This window comes from Canis lupus, chromosome 18 (assembly GCF_048164855.1).
Source record: "Canis lupus baileyi chromosome 18, mCanLup2.hap1, whole genome shotgun sequence".
Taxonomy (NCBI): Eukaryota; Metazoa; Chordata; class Mammalia; order Carnivora; family Canidae; genus Canis; species Canis lupus.
The window spans coordinates 28,195,491-28,214,630 of NC_132855.1; the positions used below are offsets into that span (position 1 = coordinate 28,195,491).

Below are 19,140 nucleotides of genomic sequence, written 5' to 3' on the forward strand. Positions count from 1 at the left end.
AAATGCAAGAAGCAATCTGGGCTTTGATTTACTATTCTCTTATTTCCCAGGGGTCTGAGCAGGAAACAAAAATAACCACAAATGACTAAAATTTCAGTAGGCCTTGAAATATCAACATTTAAGTTAAAGAAAGCTAACTTTTTAATCAAAGCCTTACTATTTTGATTTACTTAATTCAAATTCCCTCTCTGCAAATATGCTTTTGAATTAAGCAGTCATAACAAACCATAACACAAACATGAATTGCCAACTCATTTGTAATACCCACTTAGTTCTAAACTATTGCAGTGTTTGCTAGTTCCTCACTATTTGAGAACTGAGTAAAAGCTTCATTGAGCTTCTTGCATGATGGAAACGAGATCAAGCCAATTTCTGCAACTTCCAGGTAATAGGAGCTAAGAACCTAATCCATATTATTTTGTAATCTGAGATAAAAATTTAACCTGACATAATATTACCTGCGAATGACACCTTCGGCAGATGAGAAATTTTAGTCTTAAAATAGAAAATATAAATATTAATCCCCAGAAGTTATTTATATAGCCTCATATAACAACTCATCACCTGGGACAAACAAAGTGGTTTTTACAAGGAAGGGGGGGACAAACTGTTTCCTTCATGTATTTTGTTCCTAAAACTTGTATGTTCTTCTAGGTTACATATAATTACTAAATTATTACTATTTGCAAATGGCTAACAATACTTTATTCTAATTATGAAAACCTAGTATTTATAGTAGCAGATTCCCTTCTGACTCCACATTCTAGTCCATCATCTGAAATGTAAAATAAGTTTAATAAGTAAGTTTCAGTTGAATGAATGCTGATTGGCCAAACAGCTCTCTCAGCAGATACACGTCTGTAACAACATTCTTCATGTCCCAAATACCTTTGTTTATTCAGCAAATATAATTTTCCAAAGAATGTGTTCCCACTCTTCTAACAGGAACTGTTGTTTGTGGAAGTATGTAACTGTGTTCTTTCTTGATAGGAGAAAAAGAGCTTTTATTGGTTCTTGCATTCTGCCAGGAAAATTACCTTTCACCAGTAAAAAAGATTTCAATCTTTTCTGAGTTTCAATGCTTAATATATTCAAAACAACAGCATGAATTAAAAGGTGCAGGCAAGTACAAGGAGAGAAAGAGCAGAGATGCCAGGCATGAAGCTTCCCTTGCTTCCTCTTTGAGATTTCCTTTCTGCCCACTAATCTTCAATGCTGCAAAATGGGAAGAGGATTTCAACCAATGCACTTTTTTTTTCCTTGTCCAGGTCTGGGCTATACATTAAGTTCTCAGGAAATATTCATTACAGGGGCACCTGAGTGGCTCAGTAGTTGGTCTGCCTTTGGCTCAGGTCGTGATCCTGGGGTCCCGGAATCGAGTCCCACATCAGGCTCCCTGCAGGGAGCCTACTTCTCCCTCTGCCTATGTCTCTGCCTCTGAGAGAGGCAGAGTGTCTCTCAGGTATAAATAAATACAATCTTAAAAAAAAAATCTTCATTACAAAATGAAAAGTCTTCAGTCCCACTAAAACCTTCTAATACAGGATTGCACTGGCTTTAAAAACCTTTCTTTAAACAGCTGGACACTTCCTTCATATAAAACCTTCTGAATAGCCCCAACATAAAAAAACAGCACAACTCTTCAGGAGGAACCCATGTCTCACCCACTAGCTTCCGCTCTGCTCCTTCCCCTGGGAATCCAGACTCCATGGAATTCAGTTGAAAATCACTGTTGTAACTGCATTATTTCTTTATTTGCTAAATTCAAATCAGAAGCAAATTACATTACTGCTCTTTCAAAGAACATGCATTACTGTTTTATGGAATTATGGGAATTTGGAATTTTTGAATTGGAAATAATAAAGTTTCACTTTGTACATAAAATTTGGGGGGAAAAGTAAATGTTAAAAAATAAAAAATTCATCTAACGTTGCATAATTTCAAATCTAGCCAGACAAATGCATTGGCACCTGTGTTTATGTTATTGCCACATGGTGGCACCACTTTTGCTCATAAGTAGAAATACCCACTATCCTTTGTCAGGAAGCACTTTGAATATGTGAGTTTTAAAATAATTATGCAAGCTTGGAATTATGCAAAGTTTTCAGGGCTTGAGCATTCTAATAAAATGTGACTTCCCTATGCCGGTTCCAAATTTGGCTTTCTAAACTTGGTTAAGAACAAAGATACCATAATGTTAGTCAGTCTGGAGAGTTGCTTTCTTTTAATTTAAATTATGAAGCCAACACCAATACCAGTGCTCATTACGTGCCAAACACTGTTCTGAATGTTTTATAAAATAGATGTTAATTCATTTATTCTTTTGTACAATACTATATGAGGTTGGACTATCTGGTTACCTATGAGGTAGACATGATCATGATCCTTGTTCACAGATGAGGGAAATGGATGCCAGAGAGGAACTTGGGCAAAGTTACACAGCTACTAAGTGTACAACAGAAATAAAAACAGACACCATTCAGTTCTAGAGTCCATGATCTTAGCCACTCCTCTTATTCATGAGTTCTACAAAACAGGTATCCAGTTTAATTTCTATGCAGTTCAGGTTGGCGCATACCTTGATATAAACAAGACTGAAGAGTTTTTTGTTAAAACAATATTACATATTTTTTTCTTTTAGAGGTAGAGAACCACTGTAATTGCCAATACATACAATAGAGAGATTTGTAGTAGAACACATTCCGGCATATTTTGACACATTTGTGTATTTTCAGGTGAGTTCAAAGCATCTTTCTTAACACCTGTGTTTCGATGCTTTTTTTAAGAAACATGTCTGTATTTAGGAAGTGCAAATTTGGTATTTCATTCTTTTCTTTTAGCTATAGAAAACTCTGTTGAGTCTAGACAATTTTTTTGAAATTCATTTTACTTTCCATTTTGAATCCACTAACTTACAGGTAAAGACTGCCTATTAACTAAGTTATCTTTAGTACTTGATTACTAAATCCCATTGGATTGTATCAGAGGTGGAGGTACTGACTCATAATTAACTGTAAATAGTGTTAATGAGATTTAAATGTGTTCATAAATTTTTAGATTACTTTTTTAATTGAAGAAAGTAAGTAGTAACAAAAAGGAAGAGGCAGCTGTTTTTTGACAGTGTGAGAAAAGATTTGACAGGATAGACTGTGGTGGTTTATTTTTTTCTGATTTCAGAGCTTTTTTGGTGTATGATTCTCTGTGCATTATGAGGGATGATCTCTAGCCATTAAGGCACAACTTTGGAGATAAGCAGAAGGGTCTACCTCAAAGAAGGCCGTGAGGTTATCAGAAAAATCGGATTAAAAAATATATATATATAAATAAATATATCTGTTTCTGTACATTAATTAAAGATCTTCATAATCTAGCATAAGAAAATGTAATAATTTTTCTCTACAGTTTCTATTTAATTAGATGTCATTAAAACTTCTATTTCTGGTAGAACTCATAGTATCTGTTTATAGGAATGGCCTGTATTCAGAGAACTGTCAACATTACAGAATGCCTCTCAATATTTTAAGCACAGCTGTGAGATGATTAGTCTACAACTTGAAGTGGTATGCTTGGTACAAACAAAGTATAAGAAAGAAGTTATTTAAAGTATTAAAAAGAAACAGGATTCTATAGAGCAAGGGTCAGGAAACTATGGCCCATGGGCCAAACCCAGACAGCCCCGTTTTGTTTTGTTTTGTTTTGTTTTTTAAACCACCTATGACCCAAGAATGACTTTCACATTCTTGTATGGTTAAAAAAAGAAAAGATATGAAAATTATTTGGAATTCAAACTCCAGTGTTCACAAATAAAGTTTTATTGTAATACATTCATTCTTATTCATTTATGTACTGTCTATGCCTGCTTTTACACTAAAAAGTCAAGAGTTGAGTGCCACAGAGGAGCATGGCCTAAAATATTTACTACCTGCCCCTGACAGAAAATGTCTGTCAAATTGACTGCAGAGGCACTTTTTTATTTTCACATAGTGATGTTTCCCTGTGATAATTAAATTTTTAAGCTGCCTCTCTATTCTCTATCCTACATAATTAGGAAGCAGAATACACTGACAAGGAAAACACCACGTAAAGAAGCTCTTGGAATTTTCATTGGATTGATATATTAATTTTAGGCTTTGTTGCCTGTTTTTTGCATTTTGCAGTTAACTGGAAAACAAAAACAAAAATATAAAGAAGCATGATGGCATTTTTTAAGTGAGCAATGTGTGCTGAGCACTAGTTATAATTTTTGCATGAATTTTTTTCATTTCATACAGCAGCCTATTATCCCCATTTTATAGGTGACTTAAAGGTTAAGTTAATTTCTTGTAAGGTCACATATATAACATCTTTTTTTAAGGTGAATTGCTTACTTAAATTCATGGTAAATATTAATTTAGAATGATGTTAAATGAAAGTCACTTTACCATATTCCACACTAAACAATTCAGGTAGGTTTTCCTTCTAATTTATCTCTTTCCATGAAGCAGAGATAACATACCCGCATGAAGCTAGATCTAGAACAAATATTTGCTCAATTGAAACTTCCTTTAATAAAATAAAGAACACAGACTGCACCCATCTGTGTAGCAGTTGCTATATAATTACATATATATATGTATTCAAAGACCAGTACATTTTATAGAAATCAACATTTGAATGAGTTTAAGAAAGGAATGTTTAGAAATTACAGGATATTGTCTTTATTTGACATTAAAATTTTTGTTAATAATGTGTGGGCTGATTTAGTTTATACTGAATATTTTAAAACCTTGAGGTTTTAAAGAAACATCACATGTACCTCAAAGCTACAGTAATACTACTACAAGGTTGACTATTATGCCCTAGTGATAGATCTGTAGCCAAACCACTAAAGAAATTTGGTGCCTCAAACAAAATAGCCCTAGTAGTTAGCATTGTAAGAGAAAAAAAAAAAAGTATGGAAAAAAATAGTTACCCGAATGTTCTTCCAGATATTAATGTAATTTTAAATTAATGTAACCCAAGATCATAGGAAATACATTGCTAATCATAGAGCTTAGCAAAGCCATTCTGAATCCAATGGTTTCAATTTTATTTTCCACAGAATTCATAACATAATGTAGATCAGACTGGTAGAGGAGATTCAGCAGCTTGAGAACTCATTTGTTAAGCAAAAATTTAAGTTCTAGTTTAAAAAAATGTTTTAAATCAATGGTTTGGAATTTTTAATCCTTGAAAGAAATTGTAAGAAGTAAATATTACCTCAGTGAAACAAAAGAAGTAAGAGAACAAAAAATAGATGCAGTTTTTATTTATCCTAAGAGAAATGTACTTGTAGAGGGGTCACTTTCCCTGCCGGGTAGGGAGAGAAGGAAGGAGCTAGAACCCCACGTGATTCCTTAGGTCAGTAAGGAAATTCAACCTGCTGAGTTAGGCATGTGTCTGTTCAATCGATGTAGGCTATTCAGCTGGGTTTATTCATCTCAAGGTAAAGTTGGCAGGAGGCGGGATTCAGTCAAAGCCAAGGTTCAGAAATTTCTGGGCATGTCTGGAGCAGGTGGGACTGGCACAGCAGATGTCCATTTGCATAAAAGACTAAGGCACCTCCTAAGAAAAACTCATCTTCAGAAAAGAGGAAGCCAGGCCTGACACACTTGACCTGATAACCAAGCCTCGGGGCCTGAGGGGTTCTGATTGTGAACACACAGTGCCATCCCTTCTTGTGCATCCTCCCTTCCATGTCCCAGGGTACAAACCTCATGTCCATCTTTAATGCTATTCTGAAAATACTTTCCCCAAACTCGCTAGTCAGATCACATTGTTAAAAACATGTCTGTGTTTTACCTGATTCTCTCACTCATGGGATCCTGTCGTTTTAGAGAATAAATAAATGTATAAAGTATTCCATCATTCTTCTTTTCATCCCTGGCTCATGTGCAATATCTTGCCAAAGGCTAGAATAGAAGCAGAACATGGCAGAAAGAGGTCTGAGTCTCCAGTTCTAATCTTGGATCACTCTATTTCTGTGGGCCTTTGGTTCCTCATGTAGAAAACAAATCAAGCAAAGAGGTTGCAGTGATGATTCTCAAGCTTCTTTCTAGTGCCAAAGCTATTCTCTCCACCACTAAATTATATAGAGTATATGTTAGTCTCTATCAGAAAGTCTATCTCATGAGGGAGGCAATTACTGTTGGCCTTCACTGACCTCCTGGGTAGATCAATAACCAGCAGAGCAGTTCTGACCAGAGAAAGGAAAGGGTTCTTAGGAGAGAAAGAGACGAGCTCCTCCCAAACAGGAGAAAATGACAGAGACCGGAAAATAGAAACTCTTTAGAAAAGGTTTATCTAATTAAAAATTACCCGAGGGCAGGCTGTGCCTGAGATACAAAACCCAATTATGGTCAAAATTGTTTTATTCCTTGATTGTGGTGTTTGGCGACTTTTCCTCCAAGCTTCCCTTGTACATAGCAAAATATTACTTTCCATTTTTTGTTTCAGTGAAAACATAACTTCTTCTACAAGAGTTGTTTCTCAGTGGGGTGTAAGGAACAAAAAATACTTATATTTTGTAATTCATTACTTACAAGAATAAATATTTTCCTTACTTACAAGTGCTACTATAGAGCAATACGATACCCAACTTGAGAAAAATCAGATATATTGTTCTGATTCTATGAAATGTGATGGCTCAAATTGAAGGCACTCACATTGCTTAATAAAGTCAGAGTACTGCCAGTAATTAGGAATAAAAAAAACCAACTAAAGTTGAAAATAAAACTGAAAAAAATTACCCACCATTTAAATATCTTAGAATTTCCTTCTTTGGTTGACATGAGAAGATAACATTACTTACCAAGTCTCACTGAAGTAAAATTAAAGGCTCATCACCAGTTTATTTTTGTTATTTCAGTGCATTTAGAGATGAACTAAATCTTTTTTTTTTAGCTAAAAAATCCCCCCTCCCCCCTGCCCTCCCCCCCCCCCGCCCCCCAAGCACCCTATACTGTCCAAAGCATTTGGTCCTGTTTAATAGCTAAAAACTCTTTTTTCCCACCTCTCTCTAGTTTGGCTCCAAGTCAATGCTGTTTTTCTCATTCCAACTGTTTTGGACATATGCTGGCCCAACTAACAATGGTAAACACAGCAAGCTGTCTCTGATATGGTGCTGATTAAGTCATCTTGTGAGCAAGCAGAGTTTGGATGTTAAGATGCTAAGAAAGAAATTACTTTCAGAAATTCTCCTCCCTTTGAAAAATATTTAGATTCTCAATTTTAAATTATATGATAAACAAACCATGGGATACTTTAAAAAATACTCATTCAATGTTGGCTTAAGCATTTGAGATACAAAGAAAACTAAGACATAATCCTTACATTCATAGATTTTACAGTTTCAAAGGATAAGGGCAACAAGAATGGGGAACAGTGGAACCCAAAGATGAGCTTAAAAATAAGATAATGTCATTTGCTATGTGTTATAGGAAAAGAAGGTATGAAATTAAAATTCAGAATATCTTGAATTGTATTTTAATATCCTATTAGTAAAATATTAGAATAAAAGTAATACCTTAACCAAAAGAATTAGGAACAAAGACCCAACAAACATCATAAGCATATGGTACAACTAACTGAAAGGAATATAAATATTGTAGTGCATGTAAGTGTTATTCAGAATGAAAATAATGATTTTTAAAAATTAGCATCTTAGATTCCGTTTTTGTACATTAGAATTGAGCGCTATTTTTCACTTAGCTTAAATTGCTATATGACAACTTCCCCACATTATGCAAATAGAATATATAAAGCCAAATTGTAAAATAAAGCCAGGAATATAAATCTTCTTTAAAAATGCATATATCATATGTTGGGGCCCCTGGGTGGCTCAACTGGTTAAGGATCCAACTCTTGGTTTCGGCTCAGGTCATGATCTCAAGGTTGTGAGATTGAGCCCTACCTCGGGTTTTATGCCGAGCAAGTAGCCTGCTTAGGATTCTCTCTCTCTACTCCTGACCACCCCCACCCTCTAATAAAAAAATAACAATAATAACAATGCATAAGTCTTTGGAAGCCTATGAGGAATAGGCAACTCAAAAAAGGACAACTTCAAACTTGAGAAAATTATGATATCTCATGCACTGATCAATAAAGCTCTCTCCAAGTTACTGCTATCCATAATTTGACAGCTACAAAAGCAAGGCAGATTAATTTATTTATGATCATGGATAATTTTTCATTTGTAGACTTACAACTTAACTCAGTTTTCTAATTTCTGAACTGTATGGGCCTGAACATAGAAAGGTGAGGACTTGTTGCTCTCAAAAGATTTATAGTTTAAGCAGCGTGAGAATCTAATGGCAGAGAAGTGAGAAGATGTACGAAAGGTAGAGAATATGACAAAGGCTACACTGTCTGAAAAATCATTAGTGATGCAGATAGGTGGTGTTTTTTGAAAGTTTTCTCTAAGAAAGGTATTTTTTTAAAGATTTTTATTTAATTATTTGACAGAAAGAGAGAGAGCATGAGTGTGATCACAAGCAGGCAGAGCAACAGCGAAGAAGCAGGTTCCCCGCCCAGCTGGAAGCCCAACTCGGGGCTTGATCCTAGGACTCCAGGATCATGACCTAAGCCGAAGGCAAATGCTTAACTGACTGAGCCACTTAGGAGCCCCTAAGAAAGATACTGTGCTAATAAGCACTTTACATTAGGAAATCACAGAAAGGAGAAAAAATTATTCTGTCTGCAGGGGTCATAAGAAAGGCTTCTGAGTACAAAATATTAGAGGATAGAGGATGGGGAAACAATTAGAAAGGTAGCAGCGACAAAAGAATATACCACAAGGTAACCACTTAATTATTAGGGCTACCCAACAGATAATAGAAAGAAAGGGATGATGCATTTAAGAGACATCTTCAAGTATAGTTAGCAAGATTTGAAGATCAACTGGAAAAAACAAGTAGGAATTATTTGTATAACATTACTGGCATATTTAAATTATAGTAACAATGTTATGGCAATATTGAAATTTTTATTAATTTCAAACCAAGAGCAAAACACATAGGATTTTTTTACTTAAAGGAGCAAAATCTTTTTTTTCTCTCTCTCTTTTTAAAGATTTGTATTTATTTATTCATGAGAGACATGCACAGAGAGAGAGAAAGAGAGAGAGGCAGAGACATAGGCAGAGGGACAAGCAGGCTCCATGCAGGAAGCCCAATCCTGGGACCCGGGAACCACGCCCTGAGTCAAAGCAAACGCCCAACTGCTAAGCCAGCCAGGCGTCCCAGAGCAAAATCTTTTGACAGCAAAAATGGGAACATATAAATGACAGTAAACTATTTTCTTAGTCACAAAAATTTCCTAACTGTATGAAGCCACTTTCCTAACTGTACAAAGCCACACAATATATTTAGAAATTCTTGGAAACTTTTGGTCAGTAAGTACAACCAGACTAAACAAAAGTTCAGTAAAACATGAGCTACATCAAAAAAGAATGAAATTCTTTTTTTTAAAGAATAAAATTCTTAAAAGAATTGTGACACTTGTACGTGACATTATGGATAATTTTGGAAAGAAATCAAAGGAGATCTAAATGAATGGAAATACATCCATGTTTATTGATTAAAAGGTTTAATATTACTAAGAAAGCAATACTCTCCAAATTGATTCATAGATTCAATGCAATCCCTATCAAATTCCCAGGTTTGTTTTGTTTGTTTGCAGGAATTGACAATCTGATCTTAAAATTCATATAGAAATGGAAACGAATAGCATAGCAGAAATAATCTTGAAAAGAGAAAACAGTGCAGAGGACTCACACTTTCTGATCTACAAAACTACAATAATCAAGACAGCGAAGCATTGGCACAAGGACAGATGTATCAACCAATGAAAGAAAGTTTAGACACAAAGCCTTACATTTATGGTCAACTGTTTTTTGACAAGGGTGTTAAGCCAATTTATAATACAAAAATAATCTTTTCAACAAATGATGCTGGAACAATGCAATACTTAGACACACAAAAAATGAAGTTGGAATCTTACCTCCCACTATACACAAAAAATAAACTCAAAACTATAAAGCTCTTTAGAAGACAACATAAAAGTAGAGCTTTGTGACTTGAATCTTTGACTTGAATTAAGCAGTAGTTTCTTAAATAGCAAAATCAAAAGCACAAATGAAAAAATTAGATAAATCGTTCTACCTCAAAATTAAAACGTCTGTGCTAAAAATAACAACATCTTTGGAATGGAAGACCATATTCACAAATCATATATCTGATAAGGTCTAGTATCCAGAATATATCAAATCTGGAAGAGTTTAAACTCAACACTACAAATACAAATGACCCCATTTTAAAAATAGACAAAATACTTGATAAGGCAGTTCTTCAGAAAAGAGATAAAAATGATCAATAAGCACTTGAAAAGATACTTTGTATCATTAGTCTTCAGGACAATACCACCTCATGCCTACTAGAATGGTTGTAATAAATATGATAGGTTATAACAAGTATTGACAAGCCCTTATGACCCAGGTGTTCCATTCCTATGTATATATACCAAGAGAAATAAAAACACATCCACATAAAAACTTGTAAATGGAAGTTCTTTTTTTAAGATTTTATTTATTTATTCATGAGAGACAGAGAGAGAGAGGCAGAGACACAGGCATAGGGAGTAGCAGGCTCCATGCAGGGAACCTGATGCGGGACTTGATCCCAGGTCCCCAGTATCACACCCTGAGCCGAAGGCAGATGCTCAACCGCTAAGCCACCAGGCGTCCTTGTATATGGAAGTTCATAGCAGTATTAATCATAATAGCCAAGAGACAGAACAACTCAAATGTTCACCAACTGACAAACTGTTAAGTGAAATGTGGAATATCCATATAGAGGAATATTCTATTCAGCAACAGTAAAAATAAATGTGGTATTGATATATGTCAACAAGAATGAAATAATGCTGAGCAAAGGAAGCCAGTCACAGAAGACCAAGTGTTGTATGACTCCATTTATACCAAACTTCCAGAATAGGTAAATTTATAGAGACAAAAAAGTAGATCAGTGATTATTTATGGCTGGGGGGAATGAAATGGGAAATGATTGACAATGGGTATGAGTTTTTTAGAGTAGATAAAAGTATTAAATATTAGTTTGTGGTGATGGTTGCATGACCCTATAAATATATCAAAAAACATTGAATTCTACACATTATATGAGGGAATTTTACAGTCTACTTCAATTAAGCTGTTAAAATGATCTAATAAAATTGTCCATATAAATTGAGATCTAGGAATAACAAAAAGCTAAAAAACAGAACAAGATATTCCTTCATTTCAGAAATGCAAAAGGTAAGAACTTGAAAACTGTTCTGTTTCCTCTAGAAACTTTAAAGATGGAAGTTGCCAATGCCTTATTAATGCTCTCAGTTGAGCTGTGAAGGTTACATTTTTAACTCCATACATACTATTACTAGCTTCTTTTGGAGCAGCATGTGTGAAAACATCAACTTAAAATGCCACCACAACACTGACTCCAACTTCTTAACCAAAACATCAGATTTTTCAAGTAAGAGAGAAAAATGATTCATTTTTTCATTCCTTTTCCCCCACTGACCTTTCTAGGGTTAGCTAACACAGTAAGTAGGGACACATGTGGTTGCCTTCAAAGGTTCCAGTCTCTTAACTGAAGAACTACTTATTTTTAATGTCTGAAGATGATAAGACAAGGTGAGGTCCAGGTGAAATTTCTCAACATGTAATTTACTTCCAAGGCCTTCCTTTCTGCCCTTTACCTTCTCTGTAACATCTCCTCTCTCCTCGACCACTTCATATTTCCATCTCTGACTCTAGGCAAGCTAAGTCCTATGGTCACCACAATTCTCATGTCATTGAAATATTTCACCTTTGTCCATTTCCCCACTATCAAAACAAAACCACCCTCAGTGAGGTGGCTTAATCTGCACAGTGATCCTTCAACAAATATATAATGTTGATTAGGTGTCAATTACTACATAGGGTGATGAAACATTGAACAAGGCACAAAGTTGGGGAGAAAAATACTCAGTTTCACTATAGTGAGGAAGCATAGTATCAGAGATACACACAGGGCACCATGGCTGCACTTTACACAGTCAAGTTTTCAAGTTGGGCATATGCAGGAAATGTCAAGTAATTATTGTCACAAGGGGTAAAGAGAGTATGTTGGTGGCAGAGTGACAAATGTCAAGGGTAAGGAGGAAGTAGAAGTTAATATTACATGACAAAGGGCATGGGACTTTAAAAAGCTAACATTTATTGAATAAGCTGTATTAATGCCTTTACATCTATTTGGTTCAGCAAATTCTCACAATTTTGCAAAGTCTTTGGCATTACGATTTCCATTTTACAGATGGAATACTAAGGTTTAGCATAGTGATGTTCCACGCACAGCATCTCTCAGCTGAGAGATAACATATATGAAAAGCTAAATCAAATCAGCCTGAGGAAGTTAGGAAATTATTTTTTGTAAGTTATCTTGATGAACCTGAACATCCCTAGAAATGTTTGACAAATTAATTTTTTAAATAACTAACAAATAAAATATCTGCTTTCCAGAAAGAGTGACTGGAGACGTTGGCGCACATGGATAATATATTTGTTGTTATGTATTCCCTTGCGTATTTCAGATTTCAGATCACTTTGTATAGTATCTCTTCAAGTGAATAGATAATTAAAATAAATATAAGAAAATATAAGATTCAGGTCATCTTGACCCATCATTGATATTTAAGCTCATACTTAGGTAGTACAGCTAGCATTACTGCCTCTAACAAGTAAATACAAAACAAACAGACCTTAGAATGTGATACCCGAATGAAAAAATATCTCACAGACTAAATAAAAGAAAGAAGTTATATTCCCAAAGCTGTTACTAAATAGTTGTCTCTGTTTTGGCTGAGGCCCCAGGAAAATAGGTGTCAACTACTCCTGTATTTTAGACCACCCATGAAGGACGGCCAAGGAATAAACTGAAAACCAGCATGGGGTATCTCAACAATGTTAGCTTCTCAACACTTGAAGGTGTAAAAGAGCTGCAGTGAAACTGGCCAAGGAGTTGGAGAAAAGAGAGAATTCTTGAGGGAGAGTGTCAGTGCATTCCCCATCCCTACTTCCTCCTTCTCAGCGATGTAAAGCTTGCTTGTTCCTCACCTTAAGTTTAGTGCAAAGGGCTTCAAAGAACACATTTGGAGAGCTTGATAGGCTTCCTGAAGTTTTAGAGACATAGTGGCCCAGTTTCTAACTCGTGTCTAAGAAATCTAACAGATGAAAACCAGAGCTGAGAAGGTAGTTGAACCCACTTGGGAGAGGATGGAATAATGATCAAGAAGTCTAATAATGGGTGGATGTATCATGGAGACCAGATGTGGGCCAGAGAGAGAGACAGTGACAAGACTTGGCCTTGGACTGTGATGGAATCTGCCCATGAGGCACAAATCAGTCAAAGAAATTTCAGCAAGAATATCCTCAAGATGTACAGGCTTGTGCCCAAAGTGCAAAGGAGTAGTTGTAATTGGCCAGTTGAGGAGTGCTTCACTTAGTTCAAGAACTATGGGTGAATGCACCTACAAGGGAAAGAGCCAGCTTTAATTACTTGTCCAAAGCAAGATATCTGCTCATAGGGGAACCCAACACGTAAGACTTTTCCTGCTTTCTTACCTCTCTTTACTGCTCCTTAACTTCACACTTTGGTCAAGCTGGTGGAGGAGAGACAGAAGACAAAAAGCTGAGGGGCACCTTGGTGGCTCAGTCAGTTAAGCACTGCCTTCAGCTCAAATCATGATCCCAGGATCCTGGGATGGAGCCTCAAGTTGAGCTCCCTACCCAGCAGGGAGTCTGCTTCTCCCTCTGCCACTTTCCCTCCCATGCTCACGAGCACAAGCTCTCTCTCTCTCTCCCCCCCTCAAATAAATAAATAAAATCTTAAAAAAAAAAAAAAGACAAAAGCTGGGGAAAACAGGGAAGAGGCCTCTCTTTCCTATTTCAGGCTTATCCATGCATCTGATCTAAGTTGAGAAACTTTTACTTTGAATAAAGTTTGTTATATTGATAATTACTGAACTGACACAGTATCGACCTTTAATTATGACCTTTAATTATGTAGGCCCCATGAAAAGTCATGGGGCCTACAGTTTATTCTCAGCGTTGGGTGATACTACTCCAGTACCAGCTTGAATGGGAAGAAGGGAAAGAGATTAAAGTTGGTTTTCTGTTGGCACCCTATGAATTCCACATGCTTAATACTAAAGTTATAATAGTTGTGATAAAACAAACAAACAAACAGACAAACAAAAATTAGCCCAAAGAGGGACTAAATCTGCCTATGGCATTGACACTTTCAGAACCATATGTTAGTGTGTTAGGAAAGGCACAACCTCAATTTCCACATCTGTAGAGTATGGTATGTAGATTTAGAGGATTGGCCCTGAGATGCAGTCATGAAGTGAGCCCTGATACACAGATTTTAGATGACCCTGACAGAACAACATTCTCAACCACCATTCTTGTCATCTTTACCTCTTATGTCTCTCTAGTTCCTTTACTTATCACGGCCTGTGAAAGAAACACCAATAATTGGAAATATACTACATTTAGGAATACAATATGTGTTTTCTGAGGATTCTGAAAATAAAATATGTTAAATATGAGAAGAATAACCATTAATGACTGGGTCAGAAAAGATGACTGATTATATGAAGCTCTCCATGACAAAGACTGTATCCAATAATTTTCGCTTATTATGAAAAGAAATGCTTTCTGTATCTACAGACCATATTTACCAAATATAAGGATATTTTTAAAGAGCTTTTTAAAATGTCTAAAGTGTTTGTGCTTCCTTACTCCAAGTCTCATATATTGTAAAAAATGTTTTTAATGTTAGATTCTTTCAAGGTTCAGCAGGTGGTAAGCACAATGTAGCTTCTAATGTCCACTCCTTTCCTGAGATTTTACATTTTTAAAAAATGATTTTATTTATTTATTCATGAGAGACACAGAGAGAGAGAGAGAGAGAGAGAGAGAGAGGCAGAGACATAGGCAGAGGGAGAAGCAGGCTCCATGCAGGGAGCCCAATGTGGACTCGATCCTGGGTCTCCAGGATCATGCCCTGGGCTGAAGGCAGCGCTAAGCCACTGAGCCACCGGGGCTGCTGGTAAGCACAATTGTAAAACAGAAATAAACACAAGTGAAGGCTGAAATTTAATTAAATATTTATTAAGCTCATAATATGTCAAAAGCCTAATATGAACTAATAATTTATACATAAAAATAAAATGTTATTGTTTTAAATTATAAAAGTAACAGTTTGTTCATGGCAAAATATTGCAACAGTAGTAGAGATACAGAAAAAGGACAAAATCCCTCTTCCATACCCCTTACCACTTCCTACTACTCTAGAAGAAATTCTTATTAACAAATCTCTATTTTTTCTGTGTTCTTCACGAAGTCTATATTTCATGAAGTGTTTTGTTTCTATCCCTGATGTCATAGATAAAACGTATCATTTCTGATGAAGAACAAGCATAAGAATTATAGCTTTATTTTCACTTGTAACAGAGAAAATTTAGGAAAAGATGACTTTAAAATACACCACAGGTATTTAGGTTACATATAAAGAAAAACGTACCATCCTGCCATTGCTTTAAAGTTGTCAAAGCCCCAGAATAAAACACCAAAAGTATCTGCAGAATCTCCTTTGACCTACATCTGCTTTTTAAATTTTAAGTCAGTATCACATGGAGAATACATCTAGAATGTTGAACTAACGGGACTCCAAAATAGCTTCTTCTGGCTTTAAAAATAACCATAATCATACTATTCCTGAAGTAGCTGGGAATGTGAGCACAGAATATTCTCTCTTATAACTAAAATGCTAATGAGATCCATGAAAAATTGCTCTTGAATCTATTTGGATTCCCAGGTAGATTTTCTTGTTAAAAGATACTTAGAACCTCTCTGAATAAACAGTTAAGAGCTTTCTGAATTTACCATATAGGAAGCAAATAAAGATGCTTACACTTATAAGAAATCAGACAGTACTCATTAGGTTTGTTTAATTACTCTAAGGAATGATTTATCGCATTACCCCTAAAACTGTTCTAAATGAGATAGAATCCACTCGTTTTCTGCTGAATTATGTAGCATTACCAACAATTTAACAGACACATGAAAATGTGTGGGGGAAACACTGAGAAACAGAAGTTTTATTGAGTTAAATATTAAGATAAGTGACAGTGAATTTTAAAATATTCAATTTACTTCCAGAGGAACATTTTTCCATATGTGGCATTTGGCTGCTGACTTCAACACTGGAATGAGACAGAAATCAGGGAACCTAATTAAAGAGCTTAGAGAACATCTGGAAACTCAGTAAATATTACTTAGATACTAAAGATTCTTTGGACTTTTGATTACATATGACATTACTGTCATAAGAGAAGTTAATCTTCTTCCAATTTTCAGCCAAAAAGGAGGACAACTGACATTTACTTATCTCTTTACTAGATATACCTTCTCTTCCATTTCTTATATCTGAATCCCCAGCACCCAAGTCCATGCTCTATGAATAATTATGGAATGAATAAGTGAATGAATGACTTAATGAAAAGTAACATTAAGGAATCCAACTTACAAATTCATAAATTCTTGTGACCATTTTTACATACATGAAATTGGTATTCTTACCCTATTCTTGCAGAAGACATGATATAACCCCCTTCTAACATGTATTTCTAGCATGAAGTGTTATTTTCTTAATATATCCATGATTTGCAACTATAAGTTTTTAAAAATATTTTAAAAGATTTATTTATTTACGGGGGTAGGGGCAGAAGGAGAGGGAGAGAGAATCCCAAGCAGACTCCAATCTGAGCACAGAGCCCCACAACCTTCCTTCCCACAACCTTGAGATCACAAACCAGGCTAAAATTGACAATCCAACACTTAACTGACTGCACCACCCAGGTGCCCTGCAACTATGATTTTTTTGAACTGTCTAAGACAATACCTCAAAACTTTTAAAACACATGCTAGTGTCTTCTAATAGAATTTTTGGTGATGTATACTTTCTCCAAATGAACCATTATGTATTTATTAATAAAAAATACAAGAAAAAAAATTCCAGGATTTTACCACCTAGAAATAATAATGGGAAGATCTACTTGCGGAGTATATACATAATGAGACCAAACTATGGAAAAAAAAATTTTTTTACCTTGCTCTTGTGCTCAATGTTATTATACATTTTATCATGTTATTAAAATTTCTCATAAATGTAATGAAATAATCTAGAATGTAGTCTTTTAGTAATTAATTTAACCATTATGTTTCTTTGTATATGTTAATATTTTCAACTCCTTTAAAAAATCCTTTTATTACACTTATATAATAGGTATTACAGAAAACTATGAAATAAAAATAAAAATCAGAAAATATGAAGATGGATTTCTAACACCCAGAGGTTACCACTATTAACTTATTAACTATTGAGTATTAAGATGTTAATATATCACGTTGAATCTTTTACGTATACACATATCCACATGTATGTATCTTTGCGTACATATGTGTACTAAAATGAGATAATATATTCATATTATTGTATAGCTATATTATTTTTCCTGGTTAAATAATCTCTACCTTTCTATTTTAAAATAATTTCATCTCATCTAAAAGCCATATCATATTCATACATTATTCCCCCAAATTATCCATTAGATTTGGTTTGTTGAAATTAGGTAAGGACCCATTTTTATTATTCAGATTTGAGGAAGACTTCCCTATTTTTTGCTATTAGTAACAGTGCTGAAATGGAGACTTTTTGCATAAGGCTTTTCTATAATTAGAATTGTTTCCTTAGGAGAGGTTCCCAGAAATGGAATTAATGAATCAAATGCCATGAACTTGTAAATCTCTTGATACCTACTGCCAAATGACTTTCCAAAAGCATTGTACTAAATTACATTTGCAACAGCAGGGCATGAGAATTTTCTTAAAATGAGCATAGTTAAACAGTAAAGGAGTCTTTTCAATGGAAATTTAACTTGATGTCAAGAAAAAATGAAACTACACAACTGATGTTTACATTATTTACCTGTTAAGTTCAAGTCAGCTTATTAAATATGTACTACACATATAGAATTTAACTAGATAGGAAAGGTGCACAGCATAGTTTCTTTCACAATAAGAATACAATCTATTAAACAGCTATAATCCATAACATGATGCCAACACAATTCTGGAAGACAATGACAAAGATATACTCCAAATCTTGTGTGAGCAAACACAGGAATCACCCAACTTAGTCTGAGATAAGAGAAAGTTCATGAAGTCTCTTTGTAAGTTGTAGCAATGTAGCTTATCTTGATTAAGTAGGAGGTAGCCAGGGCAATTAAAAAGTGGGGACAGGGGGCCTGAGTGGTTCAATCAGCTAAGTGTCAGACTCTTGATCTTGGTTCAGGTCTTGATCTCAGAGTCATGAATTCAAGCCCCGCATTAGGCTCCATGCTGTGCATGGAGCCTACTTAAAAATAATAAAAATAGGTAATAAAATAATAATAAGCAGGGACAAAAAAAAAAGAGAGGACAGTCCTAGCAAAAAGATCAGCATGAATTTTCAGAGTAAAATCTAACCTGGTATAAATAGGGGCAACTGGCCAGCTTTTTTTCCTGTCTTCCCTCAACTTTTATGGTAAGTATCATTCCTTCAACAGAGTTTCAACAACAGAGTTATATAATCACTTCCTATCCATGGAGAACATACTTTAGCCCCTCCAACTGTTCCTAGGAGGAAGGGGTATAGTTATAGGGGACATTTGATAAGTATATGAATGAATTTTTCACTGTCACAATAATTATTAATACTATTGACATTCACTAGTGAAGGGACAAGGAAGTTTAACATTCCCACACAATGAAGAATTGTTCCACCAAAAATGCCAATAGTGCCCTTAAATACTGAGCCAGATTTTAAGTTCCTTTGGGACAAAGATCGTATTCTACACCTTACCCTCATCACACCTAGAACACCTAGATACGTCATAAACATACAGTGAATATCTCTTAATAGGTTAAAATGAAAATTAGTATATTTCAGAAATAAGTAAAGTGTTCGAAGAGATACACCGTCT

At 35.1% G+C, this 19,140-nt stretch overlaps 1 protein-coding gene across 30 annotated transcripts in view; it reads right to left on the bottom strand.

Moving 5' to 3' along the window:
* Positions 1-19,140, bottom strand: part of HDAC9 (histone deacetylase 9) — a 911,611-nt gene that overhangs the window by 440,437 nt on the left and 452,034 nt on the right. For 2 of the 30 annotated variants that reach the window (XM_072783882.1, XM_072783880.1), the window contains one exon: positions 5,821-5,930. The exons of the other annotated variants lie outside the window; for them this stretch is intronic. The gene's annotated coding sequence lies outside the window, so the exon portion shown is untranslated. The remainder of the gene's footprint in view (positions 1-5,820; positions 5,931-19,140) is intronic. 30 annotated transcript variants of the gene reach the window in all.